Source organism: Hordeum vulgare, chromosome 1H (assembly GCF_904849725.1).
Source record: "Hordeum vulgare subsp. vulgare chromosome 1H, MorexV3_pseudomolecules_assembly, whole genome shotgun sequence".
In the NCBI taxonomy this organism is placed as follows: domain Eukaryota; kingdom Viridiplantae; phylum Streptophyta; class Magnoliopsida; order Poales; family Poaceae; genus Hordeum; species Hordeum vulgare.
The window spans coordinates 467,560,214-467,582,443 of NC_058518.1; positions in this window are offsets into that span (position 1 = coordinate 467,560,214).

The window sequence follows — 22,230 nt, forward strand, 5'->3', positions numbered from 1 at the left end:
CTGGATCGGTGATTTGTTGGATGACATTCATCATGCAACAATTATAACATGGAGGGATACGTGGCTAGCTCCCGTCCGTCAATGTGATGTAGGCATGCATTCCGTGTGTAGTCATACGTGCTGAGGGAAAAGAACTTGCATGACATCTTTTGTCCATCCCTCCCGTGGCAGCGGGGTCCAAATGGATATTACGGGGTATTAAGGTTCTCCTTTTAATAAAGAACCGGACCAACGCATTAGCACTTGGTGAACACATGAACTCCTCAAACTATGGTCATCACCGGGAGTGGTTCCGGTTATTGTCACTCCGGGGTTGCCGGGTCATAACACAAAGTAGATAACTACAACTTGCAAGATCGGATCTAAAACACACATATATTGGTGACAACATAATAATTGCAGATCTGAATTCATGGCACTCGGGCCCTAGTGACAAGCATTAAGCATGGCAAAGTAGTAGCAACATCAATCTCAAAACATAGTGGATACTAGGGATCAATCCCCGTTAAAACTAACTCGATTACATGATAGATCTCATCCTACTCATCACCGTCCGGCGAGCCTACGAATAGATTACTCACGAACGATGAAGAGCTTCATGGAATTGGAGAGGGAAGAAGGTTGATGATGACGATGGCGACGATCTCATTGATCCGGAGCCCAAAACGGACTCGAGATCTGCCATCCAGGGCAAGAACGGGATGTGGCGGCGCCTTTGGATCGTGAAACGCGATGAACTCTTCTCTCTTGATTTTTTTCCGGGACGAAAGGGAATAAATAGCGCTGGAATTGAGGGTGACAGAGCCACGTGGGCCCCACAAGCCAGGTAGCCGCAGCCAGGGGGAGGCCGCGGCTATAGGGCTTGTGGCCCACTGGCACGTCCCCTCCGGTGGATCTTTGCGCAGGTATTTTTCATATTTTCCGGAAATATTCTGCGTAAATTTTTAGGACGTTCCGAGAACTTTCATTTCTGCACAAAAACAACACCATGGCAATTCTGCTAAAAACAACGTCGGTCCGGGTCAGTTCCATTCAAATCATGCAAATTAGAGTCCAAAACAAGGGCAAAAGAGTTTGGAAACGTAGATACGATGGAGACGTATCAACTCCCCCAAGCTTAAAACCTTGCTTGTCATCAAGAAACTCAGTTGACAAACTGAAAGAGAAAGAAAAACTTTGACAAACTCTGTTTGATCTTATTGTTGCAACTATGTCTAACTCATAACCAGAATTTCAGCAAGATCACAAGTTAACCACATAAGCAAGTGACACATAGGTCTCACGGTAAACTAATATCAATGGCATAATCAGCTAGCGAGCAAATAATAATGAGTTTCAGATACCAACAATTCAATCAAAACAGGCATGAAGCAATATGAATAGGTGGTATCTCGCTAGCTCTTTCTGAGATCGCAAAACATAAATGCAGAGCACTTTCAAAGATCAAGGGCTCACTAACCATTGTAATTCATAGCAATGAAGATCCAGTCATAGTCATACTCAATATCAATCACAAGCAAAGCATAAAAATAACAGAGGTGCTCTCCAATTGGTGCTTATATAAGAAGAGGATGACTCAACAGGAAAATAAATAGACACGCCCTTCGCAGAGGGAAGCATTGATTTACAGAGGTGCCAGAGCTCAAGCTTTGAAGACAAAGATAATAATTTTGGGTGGCATGCTTTCATTGTCAACGCAATGACCAAGAGTTCTCAATATCTTCCATGCTACTCATGCTATAGGCGGTTCCCAAACAGAAAAGTAAAGTTTTAACTCACCCACCACCAATCAATCACACTCCACGGCTAGCCGAATCCTCGGGTACCGTCCATACTAACATCAATCCCGGGGAGTCTTGTTTTACAGTTATGTTTTCAATTTAAGCGTGGAAGTGGGCATTCCAATTACCAGACCCTTTCTCGTGAATGACAGTGAATAAACACATGTCGAGGATAACACGCCTAACAAGGAAGATACCAATAGCCCCTTGTCACCACATGAGCGGTTCGGGCATGCAAAACAGATTATTTCTTGAAGGTTTAGAGAATGGCACATGCAAATTTACTTGGAACGGCAGGTAGATACCGCAAATAGGTAGGTATGGTGGACTCTCATGGAAAAACTCTTGGGTTTATGGCAGTGGATGCACAACCAGTATTCCGCTTAGTACAAGTGAAGGCTAGCAAAAGACTGGGAAGCGACCAACTAGAGAGCGACAACAGTCATCAAGATGCAATGAGTTTGACTAACATTGAGTGCAAGCATGAGCAGGATATAAATCACCATGAACACGAACATCATAGAGGCTACGTTGATTTTGTTTCAACTACATGCATGAACATGCGCCAAGTCAAGCCACTTGAATCATTCAAAGGAGAATACCATCCTATCATACTACATCATAGTCATCTCAAAATCTATGTTGGCATTCCATACAAACCATTATAAGCTCCTAGCTAATTAAGCATGGCATCAAAAACTATGATCTCTAAGTTGTCATTGCAAACATGGTTCTCTCTCAACAAAGCTGAATCTGGGACGACAAGCTAGTCATATTTACAAAAACAAAATAGATAGAGTTCATACTAGCTTTTCCAGTCTCAGACACTTCATCATATATCATCATTATTGCCTTTCACTTGCACAATCGAACGAGGTGAACAATAATAAGAGTGCTCCTGCATTGGACTAAGTTGAATCTGTAGGCAAACACAAAGGAGAATACAAAGTAATATGGCTCTTTAACAAATCAACAGGTATGCATGCGAGAGCCACTAAACATTGTAACCATGGTCTTCTACCTCGACTCAAAGAAAAAGAAAACTATTTACACGGGAAAGCTCCCAACAAGCAAAACAAGAAAGGAAAATCTATTTGGGTTTTCTCAAAAGGACACAAAACAAGAAAACAAGAAAATGAAAATAAACTAGTATGTATAATATAGTGGCAAAGTGTAAACACCGACTAACAAACTGAAAGCATAAGCATGAATGTAAAGTTGGTGCAAACACGTACACCCCCAAGCTTAGGCTTTTGGCCTAGCTTGGTCTACTCCCAAGGCTGGTCCGGGTGATACCCAAAATCATAATGTGGGTTGTACGGGAGAGCTGCAGCCACTGCATGAATAGCTGCTTCGCGGAGACGAGAAGTCTCGGCCTCCCTCTCATACTCCTCTGCTTCTCCAATGGTTATGTAATATCTTCGTTTAACCTGAAAGTCAAAGAAGGCAGGAGCAGGAAGCGTAATATGAAAAGCACGCTGCCGGTTAAATACTAATCGGTAAAAGAGGGATTCCTCATCCCTCTTGAGAAACTGATAGCGTGTCAGAGCGACACGATCAAGGTAGGTTGTACGGAGAGGGGGATCTCCTGAACGGATGGGTACTCCAAGAAAATTTGCTAAGCGCGTAGCATAAATCCCACCAAAGAAATCCCCATCAATGGCATTATTATTCAGCCTCCTTGCTATTATAGCTCCCATGTTGAAGGTCATGTCACTTGTTACTGCACTCTTAAGGATACTAAGGTCGGATGCACATATGTGACAATGTTCAACCTTGCCGTTAATGCATCTACCTATGTAGAGTGCAAAGTAGTGCAAGGCAGGGAAATGAATGCTTCCTATGGTAGCTTGCGTGATGTCTCTAGTTTCTCCAACAGTTATACTAGAGATATAATCTCTAACCGAAGACTTAGCAGGATCATTAAGACTACCCCCATCCGGTATCTTGCAAATCCTATTGAAATCCTCCAAATCCATGGTGTAGGATTTATCTTACAGATCAAATAGTATGGATGAGTCACGGCCAACTGAAAATTTAAATCTACGCACGAAAGAGGCAGTGAGCATAGCATACTGTTCAGATTTATCTGAGAGGAATTCCTCTAACCCGGCATTGCGGACAAGTGTATCAAACTCATCCTTGAAGCCTGCTTCGATCATGAACTCATCGGAAGGCCATTCACATGGTTGTACCGGTGCGTCCCTTAGTTGATAACGATCGGGCTCCCGAATAGAAGGACGGGGACCCTTCTTACTTGAGGAACCACCATGAAACTTCCTCCTGAACATAATTTCTTTTTGCTGAAATTTTTGAAGTTCAAGAGAAAAGTGAATAAAGACCAACCACACCTTGTAGCAACTACTCCTACTAGTTCCTAGAGACCGTATCACGCGTTAAAACTACTTGGGACCAGCTAAAATCAACATTTCAAGCTCAAGAACAGGGTCACCAAGGTAGCAAGAATACGTGAAGGATAAAGCACTAGAGTAGAAACTAATTGGACCAATGGAGGAGTCACTTACCAAGGAGTAATTGCCCCAAAATGGTTCGGAGAATGGTGCTTTGAGCAAGGAGATCGAAAATCACAGCGAAATGAGCAAGAACACGGGTTTGAGCTGCGAAACGATTTTTTCTGGAGGTAGAAAAAGAGGATGGGAGCTGGAATGAGTGGAGGGGTCCTTGTGAGCCCCGCAAGCTTGGTAGCCGCGGCCAGGGGGGAGGTCGCGGCTACAGGGCTTGTGTCCCACTGGTGTGGCCCCCACGCCAGCTCTCAGTCCGAGTATTTTTCAAAAAATCTAGAAAAAATCATATTTGATTTTCAGGACCATCGGATAACTTTTATTTTCGGGGTACTTTTCTCGTGGACGCTAAAACAGAAAACAGGAAAAATTAAACTAAATCTATCATTTTTCTTCTAAGCAACAGAAAGTGAAAGCTTAAATAGAGGTATGTGACTCCTTGATTCATCCATTTCATGGTCATCGAAAGAAATCCGTCAATGGGGTTGATCAAATCCTCATGACAAAACTTTTTCGAATCGGAAAAGGAAACAGAGAATTGTCGAATAGCCACTAAGTCACCTCAATGGGGATATGAATCTCCCCAATAAGCAAATCATACTTCATCTTAACACAAGGAATATGGCATTCAAAGCTCCCAATAAGAATCGATGAAGTTTTTTCGATAGCATTGATGCAATGTACTTGATATCGTTTCTTTGGAAAGTGCACTGTATGCTCATTACCGTTGACATGGAAGGTGACATTGCCTTTGTTGCAATCTATAACAGCCCTTGCGGTGTTTAAGAATGGTCTTCCAAGAATGATCGCCATGGCATCATCCTCAAGAATATCCAGGATAACAAAGTCCGTTAAGATCGTAACGTTAGCAACCACAACAGGCACATCCTCGCAAATGCCGACCGGGAAAGCAGTTGATTTGTCGGCCATTTATAGAGAAATTTCAGTGGGTGTCAACTTATCCAGTTCAAGTCTACGATAAAGAGAGAGAGGCATAACACTAACACCGGCTCCAAGGTCACATAAGGCAGTTCTTACGTAGTTTCCTTTAATGGAGCAAGGTATAGTGGGCACTCCGGGATCACCAAGTTTCTTAGGAGTTCCACCTTTGAAAGTGTAATTGGCGAGCATGGTGGAGATCTCAAGATCTGGTATCTTCCGTTTATTAGTCACATCTTTCATGTACTTGGCATATTGATACATTTTGAGCATATCAATTAACCGCATCTGCAGAAAGACGGGTCTCAACATTTCAATAAAGCGCTCAAAATCCTCATCATCCTTTTTCTTCGATGCCTTAGTAGGAAAGGGCATGGGTCTCTGAACCCATGGCTCCCTTTCTTTACCATGTTTCCTAGCAGTGAAGTCATTCTTATCGTATCTCTTAGGTTGTGGATTGCTACTGCAACAAAATACCTTCCCACGACGCTAGAAACAAGTGTGTTGACGGGAGAATATTCTTGATACTCCTGAGCAACGGCGCCAGGAATCCTTGTGCTACGGCTACGCCTTTAGGGACTTCCTTGGAAAATATGCAAAGGATCCCCCCGTGGCCTTGGAGCCTTGCGTTCGTGTTCCCACGAAGCGGAAAGGGTGATGTAGCACAACGGCGGCAAGTATTTCCCTCCGTTTTGAGAACCAAGGTATCGATCCAAAGGAAGGATTGCGTCAAGCCACAACTACCTGCACAAACACAAAGAGCTTGCACCCAACGCTATGAAGGGGTTGTCAATCCCTTATAGAATGTTTGCAAAGTGAGAACTGAAAGCAACAAAGAAAACAAAGCAAAGTAAAAGTGAAAGTGGAGACGATAGTTGTGAATAGACCCGGGGGCCGTAGTGTTCACTAGTGGCTTCTCTCATGAAAGCAAGTAGATGGTGGGTGAACGAATTACTGTCGAGAAATTGATAGAACCATCCAAAGTCGTGACGTTATCTAAGGCAATGATTATATCTATAGGCATCACGTCCAAAACAAGTAGACCGATACTTTCTGCATCTACTACTATTACTCCACACGTCGACCGCTATCCAGCATGCATCTAGTGTATTAAGTCCAAAAGAACAGAGTAACGCCTTAAGCAAGATGACATGATGTAGATGGACAATCTCATATCTACGATAAAAGCCCACGTTGTTACTCTTGATGGAAACAACACGATGTGTGCCTTGCTGCCCCTTCTGTCACTGGGAAAGGTCACCACACGGTATGAACCCAAAACCAAGCACTTCTCCCATTGCAAGAATCGTAGATCTAGTTGGCCAAACAAAACCCAAGACTTGGAGAGACTTATAAGGATATCAAATCATGCATACAAGAAATCAGCAAAGACTCAAATATAATTCATAGATAATCTGATCACAAATCCACAATTCATCGGATCTCGACAAACACACCGCCAAAGAGGATTACATCGGATAGATCTCCATGAAGATCATGGAGAAATTTGTATTGAAGATCCAGGAGAGAGAAGAAGCCATCTAGCTACTAACTACGGACCCATAGGTCTGAAGTGAACTACTCACGAGTCATTGGAGAGGCGATGATGTTGATGTAGAAGCCCTCCAACTCCAAAGTCCCCTCCAGCAGGGCACCGGGAAGGGTATCCAGATGAGATCTCGCGGAAAAGGAAGCTTGCGGCGGCGGAAAAGTGTTTTCGTGGATGCCTTGATTTTTTTCTGGATTTTTAGGGAATTTATAGGCCAAAGAGCTAGGGCAGGGGAGCGCCAGGGAGGCCACAAGCCTGGTTGCCGCGGGTCCCCCTGGCCGCGGCAACAGGGCTTGTGGGCTCCCTGTGAGCCCACTGCCTTGGCCCTCAAGTCTCCCGATCTTCTTCCGTTCTGGAAAAAATTATTTCGGGGATTTTATTCCGTTTGGACTCCGTTCCAAAATCAGATCTGAAAAGAGTCAAAAACACAGAAAAAACAGGAACTGGCACTTGGCACTAAATTAATAAGTTAGTCCCATAAAAGATATAAAAGGTATATAAAACATCCAAAGTTGACAAGATAACAGCGTGAAACCATCAAAAATTATAGATACGTTTGAGACGTATCAAGCATCCCCAAGCTTAACTCCTGCTCGTCCTCGAGTAGGGAAGTGATAAAGAATGAATTTTTGATGCTTTCATGCTACCTAGCATAGATGTCCTTTGTAACTCCTCTTATGTGACGTGAATGTTCAGATCCATTAGATTCAAAACAATAGTTTGGTATTGACGTGGAAACAATTATAATTCAAGCAAACTAGCAAGGTAATCATGAACTTTCAAAATAACAAGGCCAAAAGAAAGATATCCCTACAAAATCATATAGTCTGGCTATGCTTTATCATCCTTGCACAACGAATTTAAATCATGCACAACCCCGGTATTGGCCAAGTAATTGTTTTCACACCTTTACTTTCTCAAACTTTTTCAACTCTCATGCAATACATGAGCGTGAGCCATGGTTTTAGCACTATAAGTGGTGTGGAGTGTGGTGGAGGTTGCAAGACAAACAAGGAGAAGATAGTCACATTGACTAGGCATATCAATGAGCTATGGAGATGCTCATCAATAGATATCAACGTGAATGAGTAGGGATTGCCATACAATTGATGCACTAGAGCTAAGAGTATATGAAAGCTCTTAAAGAAAACTAGTGGGTGTGCATCCAACTTGCTTGCTCACGAAGACCTAAGGCAATTTTGAGGAAGCCTATCATTGGAATATACAAGCCAAGTTATATAATGAAAATTTCCCACTAGCTATATGGTGGTGACAAAACGAGAGACTCTCAATCATGAAAATCATGGTGCTTAACATGCACAAGTGTGGAAGGATAGTAGCATTGTCCCTTCTCTCTTTTTCTCTCATTTTTTTGGTGGGCTCTTTGGCCTCTCTTTTTTTTATTATTATTTTGGTGGGCATCTTTGGCCTCTTTTTGTACATGGGCTTCGCTGGCCTCTTTTATTTCCTCACATGGGACAATGCTCCATCAATGATGATCATCACACTTACAACTCAAAACTTAGAACAATGATGACTCTATATGGAATGCCTTCGGTAGTGTACCGTGACAATGATCTAGCATGGCATAGACATCAATGGAAACATCATGCTAGCTATCTTATGATCATGCAATGGCAATGTAGGAGTGGTGGTACATGTCATGGTGGTAGCTGCATGGCAATATATCTCGGAATGGTTTTTAAAAAGCCATAGTAGGTAGGTATGGTGGCTGTTTTGAGGGAGGCTATTAGTGGGTTTTGTGCACCGGCGAAAGTTGCACTGTACTAAATAAGATAGTGATGGTGGAAGGTGAAAGTGCATCTAAACCATGGACTCAACATTAGTCATGAAGAACTCATATACTTGTTGCAAAAGTTTTAGTAGTAATCGAAACAAAGCATTCAACGCATACTCCTAGGGGAAGGGTTGGTATGTATAAACCATCGCATGATCCCGACCGCCACACAAGGGATGACAATCAATAGACTAATCATGCTCGGACTTCATCACATAGCGGTTCACCATACGTGCATGCTACGGGAATCACTAACTTCAACACAAGTATTTCTAGATCCACAACACCTTACTAATATAACTTCAATATTACCACAACCACAACTCAAAACTAATTGAGATGAATCAAACTTCTCTAACTACTCAATGCACATGAAGGTGGAAGTTTTCATATCCCTTTGGATAACTACCCTTTTTGAGACTACTATCAAAGCATAGATCAACTACCAAGCCATGCACCGCTGTGCTCTAAAATATATAAGTGAAGCACATAGAGCAAACACAACTAGCTCAAAAGATATAAGTGAAGCACATGTGAGCTGAATTGTCTAACCAAAGGATATAAGTGAAGCTCGACAAAATCACGGTGAGTACATGTCTCTCTCTCTCTAGGTGTGCAGCAAGGATGATTGTGACACAACAAAAATAAAAGACTCCTACGATACAAGACGCTCCAAGCAAAACACATAACATGTGGTGAATAAAAATATAGCCCCAAGTAACGTTACCGATGGATTGAAGACGAAAGAGGGGATGCCTTCCCGAGGCATCCCCAAGCTTAGGATTTTACGACATCTTGAATCAACTTGGGGTGCCTTGGGCATCCCCAAGCTTGAGATCTTGCCCCTCTTTATCTCTTTGTCTATAAGAACTTCACCCAAAACTTGAAAACTTCACAACACTAAACTTAAACAGAAACTCGTGATAACATTAGTATAAGAAAGCAAACCACCACTTCCTTAGGTGCTGTAGCAAACTTAAATTCTACTTATGTTGATGTTGGGTTACTGTATTTTAAATCTTCCATGTCTAATATCCCCCGATACTATCCATAGTTTCATCAAAATAAGCAACCAACTCAACAAAAACAGAATCTGTTAACAGCAGACCAGTCTGTAGCAATCTGTATACTTCGTATATTTCTGGTACTTCAAAATTCTGACAAATTATGACAGTCTGAAAAATTTGCGTACCAATCATCAGCAAAAAGAATCAACTCAAAAGATCTTACTAAAAAAATGAAAATTCTTTTCGTGAGCAGAAAATTTCTGTCTTTTCTAGCATGACCAAACGATCATCCCCAAGACTAATCATAACGGTTTTACTTGGCACAAACGCAAAAAGAAACACAAAAGAGACAATCATAACAAAATTATGAAAGTGTGGAAAACACAAAACAGAAATAAGAAGGATAGATTCGTTGGGTTGCCTCCCAACAAGCGCTATTGTTTAACGCCCTTAGCTAGGCAAAAGGCGATGGAATCACGTATAGTCATCTTTGGTGCTCAAACCATAAGTAGCCCTCATCATAGATTCATAAGGCAATCTTATTTTCTTTCTAGGAAAATGCTCCATGCCCTTCTTTAGGGGAAATTGAAATCTAATATTCCCTTCCTTCATATCGATGATAGCACCAATAGTCCTTAGGAAAGGTCTACCAAGAATAATGGGACATGAAGGATTGCAATCTATGTCAAGTACAATGAAATCCACGGGTACATAGTTTTTACTTGCAACAATAAGAACATCATCGATCCTTCCCATGGGTTTCTTGACAGTAGCATCCGCAAGATGCAAATTAAGAGAACACTCTTCAATCTCATGAAAACCAAGAATATCACATAAAGACTTTGGAATCGCGGAAACACTAGCACCCAAATCACACAAAGCATTGCATTCATAGTTTTTGATTTTGATTTTGATAGTAGGTTCGCACTCATCATAATGTTTTCTAGGTATAGAGACTTCTAGTTCGAGCTTCTCTTCAAGAGATTTCATCATAGCATCTACGATATGTGCGGTAAAGGCTTTGCTTTGGCTATAAGCATGTGGAGAGTTTGCAATGGATTGCATCAAAGAAATGCATTCAAACAAGGAGCAACTATCATAATTGAAATCCTTGAAATCCAAAGTGGGAGTTTCATTACTACCTCAAATTTTGATTTCTTCTACTCCACTCTCCACACCTTTATCATCAAGATAGGTGGGCTCCGAATCATTGGTGCGTTTTTCAACCAAAGTGGATTCATATCCAGCCCCTTCATCAATAGTATTGACACGCGAAAACAAAGATTCAAGAGGATTCACACCAAGCACTTTAAGATCTTCGTGATTTGCATCACTAGAACGCACCCTTTTAAACCATTCATGCCTAGCGCGAATTTGGGCGGTTCTTTCTTTGCTCTCATTCGTGGAGACACGCATAGCTTTTAAAGTTTCATCCAAGTTGACCTTGGGAGAAGCACATCTAACTTTCAAGGCATCAATATCACAAGACATCCTATCAACGCTCTTAGCCAAATCGTCTATTTTGAGTAGTTTTTCCTCTATAGACTCATTGAAAATCTTTTGAGAGTTGATGAACTCTTTGATATTACTCTCTAAATCATAGGGTAATTTGTTGTGATTTCCATAAGTGTTGTTGTAGGAATTGTCGTAATTGTTAGAGGAGTTACTAGGAAAAGGCCTAGGAACATAGTTTCCTCTAAAAGCATTGTTGTTGCCAAAATTGTTCCTACCAAGAAAACTAACGTCCAAACTAGCATTGCTACTCTCAATCAAAGAAGATAGTGGCATGTCATTAGGATCTAAAGGAGCATTTCTACTAGCAACCAAATTCATCAACTCGTCCATCTTAGCACTAAGCGAGTTAATTTCTTCTATAGTCTGTACCTTTTTGCTAGCAGGTGACCTTTCAGTGTGCCACTGAGAGTAGTTGGTCATGATATTGTCTAGGAGTTTTGTAGCGTCTCCTAACATGATTTCCATGAACGTTCCACCTGAGGTGGAGTCCAAGTTATTGCGAGAAGAAAAGTTCAAACCAGCGTAAAAGATTTGTATAATCATCCACAAACTCAAGCCATGAACGGGACAATTTCTAATCATTAACTTCATCCTCTCCCAAGATTGTGCAACGTGTTCATGATCAAGTTGCTTGAAATTCATGATATCGTTACGTAGAGAGATAATCTTAGCCGGCGGAAAATACTTGTAAGCATCTTTGCACTTATCCCAAGAATCGATACTATTTTTAGGCAAAGAAGAAAACCAAATTTTTGCGCGATCTCGCAACGAGAAAGGAAAAAAGCTTCAGCTTAATCACATCATTATCCACATCTCTTTTCTTTTGCATATCGTAAAGTTCAATGGAGGTATTGAGATGGAATGCGGCATCTTCACTAGGAAGGCCAGAGAATTGCTCTTTCATAACAAGATTCAGCAAAGCTGCGTTGATTTCATACGATTCCGCACTAGTGGCGGGAGCAATGGGAGTACTAATAAAATCATTATTATTGGTGCTCAAGAAGTCGCAAAGTTTGGTGTTTTCAGCCGTGATGACTTCAACAAACAAACAAGCACACAAGCAAGCAAGAAAACCGGCAAAGGAAAACGGCAAAAGTCAAAAGGAAACGGCAAGGGAGAAAGGCAAAAGAAAATGGCAAAGTAAAAAGGCAAAAAGGCAAATGAAAACGGCAAATGTGAAGTGGGGGAGAGGAAAACGAGAGGCAACTAGCAAAAAAGGTAAATGCAAGAGATGAGTTTGTGACACCTACTTGGATAGGTCTTGATCTCTCCTTCCCCGGCAACAGCGCCAGAAATACTTCTGCTACTGCAACAAAAGACCTTCCAACGGCGCCAGAAACAAGCGTGTTGACGGGAGACTATTCTTGATACTCCTCAGCAACGGCGCCAGGAATCCTTCTGCTACGGCTACGCCTTTAGGGACTTCCTTGGCAAATATGCAAAGGATTCCCCCGTGGCCTTGGAGCCTTGCATTGGTGTTCCCTCGAAGCAGAAAGGGTGATGTAGCACAGCGGCGGCAAGTATTTCCCTCAGTTTTGAGAACCAAGGTATCGATCCAGAGGAAGGATTGCGTCAAGACACAAGTACCTGCACAAACACAAAGAGCTTGCACCCAACGCTATGAAGGGGTTGTCAATCCCTTATAGATTGTTTGCAAAGTGAGACTCGAAAGCAACAAAGAAAACAAAGCAAAGTAAAAAATGAAAGTGGAGACGATAGTTGTGAATAGACCCAGGGGTCGTAGTGTTCACTAGTGGCTTCTGTCATGAAAGCAAGTAGACGGTGGGTGAACGAATTACTGTCAAGCAATTGATAGAACCGCGCAAAGTCATGACGTTATCTAAGGCAATCATTATATCTACAGGCATCACGTCCAAAACAAGTAGACAGATACTTTCTGCATCTACTACTATTAGTCCACACGTCGACCGCTATCCAACATGCATCTAGTGTATTAAGTCCAAAAGAACAGAGTAACGCCTTAAGCAAGATGACATGATGTAGATTGACAATCTCATATCTACGATAAAAGCCCATCTTGTTACCCTTGATGGCAACAACATGATGTGTGCCTTGCTGCCCCTTTTGTCACTCGGAAAGGTCACCACACGGTTTGAACCCAAAACCAAGCACTTCTCCCATTGCAAGAATCATAGATCTAGTTGGCCAAACAAAACCCAAGACTCGGAGAGACTTACAAGGATATCAAATCATGCATATAAGAAATCAGCAAAGACTCAAATATAATTCATAGATAATCTGATCACAAATCCACAATTCATCGGATCTCGACAAACACACCGCCAAAGAGGATTACATCGGATAGATCTCCATGAAGATCATGGAGAACTTTGTATTAAAGATCCAAGAGAGAGAAGAATCCATCTAGCTACTAACTACGGACCCGTAGGTCTGAAGTGAACTACTCACGAGTCATTGGAGAGGCGATGATGTTGATGTAGAAGCCCTCCAACTCCAAAGTCCCCTCCGGCAGGGCACCTGGAAGGGTCTCCAGATGAGATCTCGCGAAAACGGAAGCTTGAGGCGGCGGAAAAGTGTTTTCGTGGATGCCCTAATTTTTTCTGGATTTTTAGGGAATTTATAGGCCGAAGAGCTAGGGCAGGGGAGCGCCAGGGAGGCCACAAGCCTGGTTGCCGCGGGCCCCCCCTGGCCGCGGCAACAGGGCTTGTGGGCTCCCTATGAGCTCACTGCCTTGGCCCTCAAGTCTCCCGATCTTCTTCCGTTCTGGAAAAAATTATTTCGGGGATTTTATTCCGTTTGGACTCCGTTCCAAAATCAGATCTGAAAAGAGTCAAAAACACAGAAAAACAGGAACTGGCACTTGGCACTGAATTAATAAGTTAGTCCCATAAAAGATATAAAAGGTATATAAAACATCCAAAGTTGACAAGATAACAGCGTGAAACCATCAAAAATTATAGATACGTTTGAGACGTATCATGGGTTATCAGGATTAAACGTAGGTTCAATCTCCACATCCTTATCATTGCTAGGTTGAGCATTATTATGAACATCGTTGTCCATATTGTCACCAGGTTCATGTTCATCAGGAGATTGTGTTTCTGCATCAGACGCAGAAATATCATTTGGTTCTTCAAGTGTGACAGTATTTGGTGAACTGACATGTAGCTTTCTATCATCCTTTTTCTTCTTCTTAGGATGACTGGGTGTATCAGCATTAATTCCTTGAGAATCTTAATCAAGTCTCTTAGGATGGCCTTCAGGATACAAAGGTTCCTGAGTCATTTTTGCCTCCTCTAGTAATGACTCTGACAGAGTTGTCATTTAATTCATTGAGCAAGTCATTCTGAGCTTTAAGTACTTGTTCTACCTAAGTAGTAATCATAGAGGCATGTTTACTCAGAAGCTTCAGATCATTGGCATTTCTGTCTACACAAGCCCTTAAATGACTAAGCATACGAGTACTTTGTTCCAATTGTCTGCTAACATAATCATTGAAACTCTGTTGTTTGGCAACAAAGTTTCAAATTCATCAAAGCATAGGCTAGCAGGTTTGTCAAAAGGAATATCACTCTCATTGAATCTACGCAGAGAATTCACCTCTACTACTTGATCGGGTTATCGAGACCATGGATCTCTTCGATGGGCGGTAGATTTTGGACTTCTTTAGATCTAATGCCTTTCTCTTGCATAGATTTCTTGGCTTCTTGCATATCTTCGGGACTGAGGAATAGAATACCTCTTTTCTTAGGAGTTGGCTTAGGAGGTGGTTCGGGAATAGTCCAAGCATTATCGTTGATCAAGATGTTATTCAGTAGGATCTCGGCTTGTTCTACAGTTCGTTCCCTAAAAACACAACCGGCACAACTATCTAGGTGGTCTCTAGAAGCATCGTTAAGTCCGTTATAGAAGATATCAAGTATCTCGTTCTTCTTAAGAGGGTGATCAGGCAAAGCATTTTGTAGCTGGATGAGCCTCCCCCAAGCTTGTGGGATACTCTCTTCTTTGAGTTGAGCAAAGTTGTATATTTCCTGCAAGGCAGCTTGCTTCTTATGGGCAGAGAAATATTTCCCACAGAAGTAATAGACCATATCCTGGGGACTACTCAGACATCCAGGAGCAAGAGAAGTGAACCAAGCTTTAGCGTCATCCTTTAGAGAGAAAGGAAACAACTTAAGGATGTAGTAGTAGTGGATCTTCTCCTCACTAGTGAAAAGGGTGGCTATATCGTGTAGTTTGGTAAGATGGGCTACGACCGTCTCAGACTCATAACCGTGGAAAGGATCAGATTCGACTAGAGAGATTATCTCAGGGTCAACAGATTCATAATCCTCGTCGGTGATAAAGATAGGTGAAGTGGCAAACTTCGGGTCGTATTTCATCCTAGCTTTCAAAGATTTTTCCTTCCACTTGAGAAGTAATTTCTCAGCGTCATACGCATCCTTACACGCAAGAAAATCCTCGGCTATCTCTCCCTCCATAACATAACCCTCAGGTATATCAGGTAATCATATCTAGGAGAGCTAGATCTAGCAGGAGCAAAAGCAGGTTCTATCTCAATAGTATCGGCAGTTTTAGAAGCATCACGAGCATTGGTAGTAACTCTAGCAATATGAGCATCAAGGAATACCCCTAGTGGCATATCAGGCAATGTAGTATCTCTAGCAGTATCAAGCATAGCATCATCAGGCATAGCATCTCTAGCATCATCAAGCAAAGCAGTATCAGGCATAGCATCTCTAGCAGTATCAGGCATCAGGCATAGTATCTCTAGCAGTATCAGGCATAGTATCATCAAGCATAGTAGCATCATAAGCATCATCAATAGCAATAGCATCTCTAGCATCATCTAGCACAGCCGACATATCAAGATTTCTATCAGGAGGTGGTGTCGCAAACTTACTCATAACTGAAGGTGAATCAAGTGCAGAGCTAGATGGCAGTTCCTTACCTCCCCTCGTAGTTGAGGGCAAGACTTTGGTTCTTGGATCTTTCAGATTCTTCATAGTGATCAGCAGATATAAATCCCAAGTGACTAAGAGAATATAGCTATCCCTCCCCGGCAATGGCGCCAGAAAAGAGTTGCTTCTAGTTGCTCAACAATTAGCAATTGTCTTGCAATGGTCCACCAGCGTGTGGGATCGCGGCAGTTTTCGAGGGTAGAGTATTCAACCCAAATTTGTTGGTCGACGAGATGGGAGTGAAAGGATATTCTCCAGTATTAGCAGTTGAGTTGTCGGCCCAACCACACCTGAAAGATTAGTATGTGCAAGCAGGATATAAGCAGCAAAGGTAGTATGATAGCAATGGTGCTAGGAAAGAATTTGTTGACGACAGATTATTCCTAACTGAAGTATCAACGGCGCCAGTAAAGTATTGTAGCAGGTAGTAGCAGTGTAACGAGTAACAACAGTGGCAAGGAACAGCAATAGTGACAGCAGTAGCAAGTAGCAACAGTAGCAAGTAACAACAACAGGAAGTAACAGTAGTAGCAACAGTAGTGGCAGCAGCAGCAAGACAAAGCAAGTAACAGTGGCAGCAACAGTAGTAACAGCAGCAGAGCAAAGAAAGTAACAATGGCAGTGGGAGAAACTCGTAGGCAATGGATCGGTGATTTTTTGGATGACATTCATCATGCAACAGTTATAACACGGAGAGATACGTGGCTAGCTCCCGTTCGTCAATGTGATGTAGGCATGCATTCCGTGTGTATTCATACGTGCTTAGGGAAAAGAACTTGCATGACATCTATTGTCCATCCCTCGCGTGGCAGCGGGGTCCAAATGGATACTACGGGATATTAAGGTTCTCCTTTTAATAAAGAACCGGACCAACGCATTAGCACTTGGTGAACACATGAACTCCTCAAACTATGGTCATCACCGGGAGTGGTTCCGGTTATTGTCACTCCGGGGTTGCCGGATCATAACACATAGTAGGTAACTACAACTTGCAAGATCGGATCTAAAACACACATATATTGGTGACAACATAATAATTTCAGATCTGAATTCATGGCACTCGGGCCCTAGTGACAAGCATTAAGCATGGCAAAGTAGTAGCAACATCAATCTCAGAACATAGTGGATACTAGGGATCAATCCCCGTCAAAACTAACTCGATTACATGATAGATCTCATCCTACTCATCACTGCCCAGCGAGCCTACGAATAGATTACTCACGAACGATGAAGAGCTTCATGGAATTGGAGAGGGAAGAAGGTTGATGATGACGATGGCGACGATCTCCTTGATCCGGAGCCCAAAACGGACTCCAGATCTGCCCTCCAGGGCAAGAACAGGATGTGGCGGCGCCTCTGGATCGTGAAACACGATGAACTCTTCTCTCTTGATTTTTTCCGGGACGAAAGGGAATAAATAGCGCTGGAATTGGGGGCGGCAGAGCCACGTGGGCCCCACAAGCCTGGTAGCCGCGGCCAGGGGGGAGGCCGCGGCTACAGGGCTTGTGGCCCACTGGCCCATCCCCTCCGATGGATCTTTGCGCAGGTATTTTTCATATTTTCCAGAAATATTCTCCGTAAATTTTCAAGACGTTCCAAGAACTTTCATTTCTGCACAAAAACAACACCATGGCAATTCTGTTGAAAACATCGTCAGTCCGGGTTAGTTCCATTCAAATCATGCAAATTATAGTTCAAAACAAGGGCAAAAGAGTTTGGAAAAGTAGATACGATGGAGACGTATCAGTGCATCATGAGAAAACGATGCAAAAACATATAAAGAACGTTGAGAACGGAGCTACGGATCAACCGGAAACTACGAAACAAGATATGGAGTCCTATGGATCAAATCCACCACAAGCACACTCCAATGGCACACTTCTGGTATTCCGAGGTTGCCACATGATCAAACAAACAAATCTAGGTGGGGTGGTGCAAAGAAACTCACCACACCACCAACGATACTATCACAAGCATCAAAACAACTAAATCATGCAATCTGTCCTAAACAGCATCATAGCAGTTTGTGAGCAACATGCAAAGCACCTACAGCCACCCAAATGTGCCGAACAAGATATGTGGCAAAATATATTCAAAAGCTCTACAAGCCTGAGCAAGAAGATATTACAAAGGAGTCACACACAGGAAGATCTACAGGTGCTAACTTGGACAAAAATAACAGATTTCAGGGACTTAGTGAAAATCTCAGATTTTCACCAGCTGCTTATGCTCTGAAGCATTTTGACAGCCCCCAAAAGGATATCTATAGGAAGTGAAAGTGCACGGAATTTAACAGAGATCTAGACAAACACAAAAGCTCCAACTCTCTATTTGATTGCAAGGGCTGATTCCTAACACATGATCTTTTGCAACCACAACAACAAGGGAAGAAAATAACAGCAGTTTCTCAGACTTAGTTAAAATCACAGATTTTCACCAAGTTGATAATTTCAGCCACAAGCCTACTTTGACAAGGCACAACTTGCACATACAAACTCCTAAGCATAAAACAAAACTACCATGTTGTAGAGGGGTCCACCCACTACTACCACATCAAGGATTCATACCCATGGGCTCATCACACCACATGGCACCAAGCTCTAAACATAGCATCAAGACAGTAAAATGACATTTCCTGAAAGTGCCCCAAAGTGAAATCTTCTTCCACCAATGGATTCCTGGGAAGATTCTATCCCAAAAACATATATAATACATAGGTACTTGCATACAACATGTAGGCACAAAGTTGAAAGGGGAAACAACATAGAATTATATAGTATCAAATAGTGCCATATCACATGTGGTACCACTATTTCATCACCTACACATGCACAAGTTCACACCCACAACTCCAATGGTGACATGAGGGTTAGACCTCATGTATGTGTGCCATAGCACATCACCACACACACTCACATACAACCAAGCAAGCACACACTAGCACCTACACATGATAGTTCTAATACACACACATACATACACTCACACAAGCTACCACTACACACATTCACACATGCTAGGGGTTCAAATGAACTCCCCATGCACACTAAGGCTAAAATCATGCCTTGGTCATGTGTGTGTCACACACACATGCACCTCACTACATTCACACACATACACCCTCATATATATTTCAACACAACATGGTACCTCACCTACACATGCACACTAGATAAAATAGGGAGAAAACCTACTGGTTGTGGCATAGGCAAAGTTATATTGCTTCCCAAGCAATGCTATAGCAACACTACTATAAAACAGCAAAGAAGAAAATAAAAAAATAAAAAGGGTGGCTTGGGGATAGAACCCACAACCTACTAGCCACAGCAAACAAGCTCTACCACTGCACTACTACCTCTGGGCTCAACAGAGAGGGAAAGGAAACAGGGTGCGTTTCCCCTGTCGAGCTACTGTGCCACAGAACAATAAAACAAAAGGGGTGCCACAAAGTTGGATTCCTGGGAAGATTCTATCCCAAAAACATATATAATACATAGGTACTTGCATACAACATGTAGGCACAAAGTTGAAAGGGGAAACAACATAGAATTATATAGTATCAAATAGTGCCATATCACATGTGGTACCACTATTTCATCACCTACACATGCACAAGTTCACACCCACAACTCCAATGGTGACATGAGGGTTAGACCTCATGTATGTGTGCCATAGCACATCACCACACACACTCACATACAACCAAGCAAGCACACACTAGCACCTACACATGATAGTTCTAATACACACACATACATACACTCACACAAGCTACCACTACACACATTCACACATGCTAGGGGTTCAAATGAACTCCCCATGCACACTAAGGCTAAAACCATGCCTTGGTCATGTGTGTGTCACACACACATGCACCTCACTACATTCACACACATACACCCTCATATATATTTCAACACAACATGGTACCTCACCTACACATGCACACTAGATAAAATAGGGAGAAAACCTACTGGTTGTGGCATAGGCAAAGTTATATTGCTTCCCAAGCAATGCTATAGCAACACTACTATAAAACAGCAAAGAAGAAAATAAAAAAATAAAAAGGGTGGCTTGGGGATAGAACCCACAACCTACTAGCCACAGCAAACAAGCTCTACCACTGCACTACTACCTCTGGGCTCAACAGAGAGGGAAAGGAAACAGGGTGTGTTTCCCCTGTCGAGCTACTGTGCCACAGAACAATAAAACAAAAGGGGTGCCACTGGGTTTCGAACCCACGATCAACTGCTGCGCAAAACACCACCTGCCACTCTGCTAGTCGTGCGGAAGTTAACAGAGAGGGGGGCCTTGCTCTTTTGAGCAACCCCCTATGGATCTGATACGGCTCGACGGTGGCCGGAATAGGGGAGGGTCACCGCCGGCGCTACGTTCTAAATCGAGGAGTGGCCCGTCGCTGGGAGGAAGAGGGAACTCCCACGGGTCCATTTCACATCTAATCGCGCGAGAGAGGTTCCTACAACTATGGCAGCAACGCGCACGGCGGCGCCAGCGACAGAGCAGAACAACAGCGACCTGCTACGGCTCTAGGAGGGGATCCTGCTACCGGGAACGAAAGGGAATCGGGGTGGCTCACCCTACGCGTCGAGGAGAAGAGGCCGGCTCAACGTGGAGGAAGCAGGCGACGAAGAGGAAGCAGACGTTGCGGGAGAAGTCGCCGGAGCAGAGGAGGAAGAGGTCGTCGTCGACGTCGTGGAAGCAGAGGCGATCGACGCTTCCTTGATGCGGAAATGGAACCTCCTGGGGTCCCGCGTTCTCCTGGCGCTGTCGGAGAGGAAGGAGGGCGACGGTCTTGACATCATCGACCTCACAAATGGCCGGCCATGGCGGAGGGAAGCTCGAGCCGCCTCCTGACGGCGCCCGGGAGAGAGAGGAGGGAGGAGAAAGGGTTAGGGCTTCGAGGAGGAGGCTTGGCTTCCTTTATTGACCTCGGAGGCGAGCTAGACATCGCTGGATCAAGGGGAAGGAAGATCTATGGTGGGAGGGGTGGTCGTACACAGTGACGCCAGCGGGAGGAAGGAGACGGTCGTGGAGATGGGCTGTCTAGCGAGAGAAGGGAAGAAGATGGGCCAGCGAGGGGAGATGGGCTTCTACTGGCGCCAGATAGAGAGGAGGAAAAACTATTGTGGTTTTTCCATTTAAAACAAAGCCACAGCAAATAAATACTCCTAGGAAAAACCTATGGACCTAAAAAATAAAACAACATGACCCTCGGGATAAGGGAATTATGCCCCAACTAAATAAAATGAAAAGAGGCATTTTTGGGCAACTAAAATAATTACCAATCAGATTTATTTAAATCTGAATTTGAAGGTAATCCACAAATAAATGAAGTTTTAAAACCCCTCTTTCACATCTCCACACTAAAAAAATAAGCACTAAAAGGCCAACATTTAACAACCAGAAAAAGAGCAAGGAAAACATGAGCTCAAAGAAAAAGAAGAAGGAGAAGTTTAGTAGAAACCTAGCTTTTGTATAATAGGAAAAGTTGGAAGCCACTCTACTCATCACTTCACACACCACACATTCATCACAAACACACACACAAGAATCAACACAACAACACAAGCATGGTACGTAAGCTATGGATGCATGAATGGAAAGGGGGAATACAAAGCAAGATCACATGAAATAACACATGGATTATATCTCACAAAGCAATGACATCATGGACCCACACATGAAGGTTCCAAATATGGCAAGGTTACACTTGGGACATTACACCTTACCACATGCTACTCAAAGCTCTCAATGTATACCAACATGTAGTTAGCATATATTATGTGCTAAGAGCATGTCTAACTAGGGATGGAAATGGGTATCCATTACCCACGTATCCCGCGGGTAAAAACTCTATTAGGGTAAGGGTATGGGACAAAAATTTACCCATGGATATATAAATAGAAAAAACTGAAACCCATGGGATAAAGCGGGTATGGGTATGGGATCATATAACCCATACCCATATACCCGTGTACCCATATAAAATCTATGTAAACTCAAAATTATCTCTACAATCTACACGATGTCAATAATTTATGAATTGAAAGTGTATGTCTATGTGTTGTTGTTTATGACTACTCCCTTCATCCATATATATAGGGCCTAATACGTTTTTCGGGGTTCCTTTTGATCACGGGTTAGAGCAATAATAT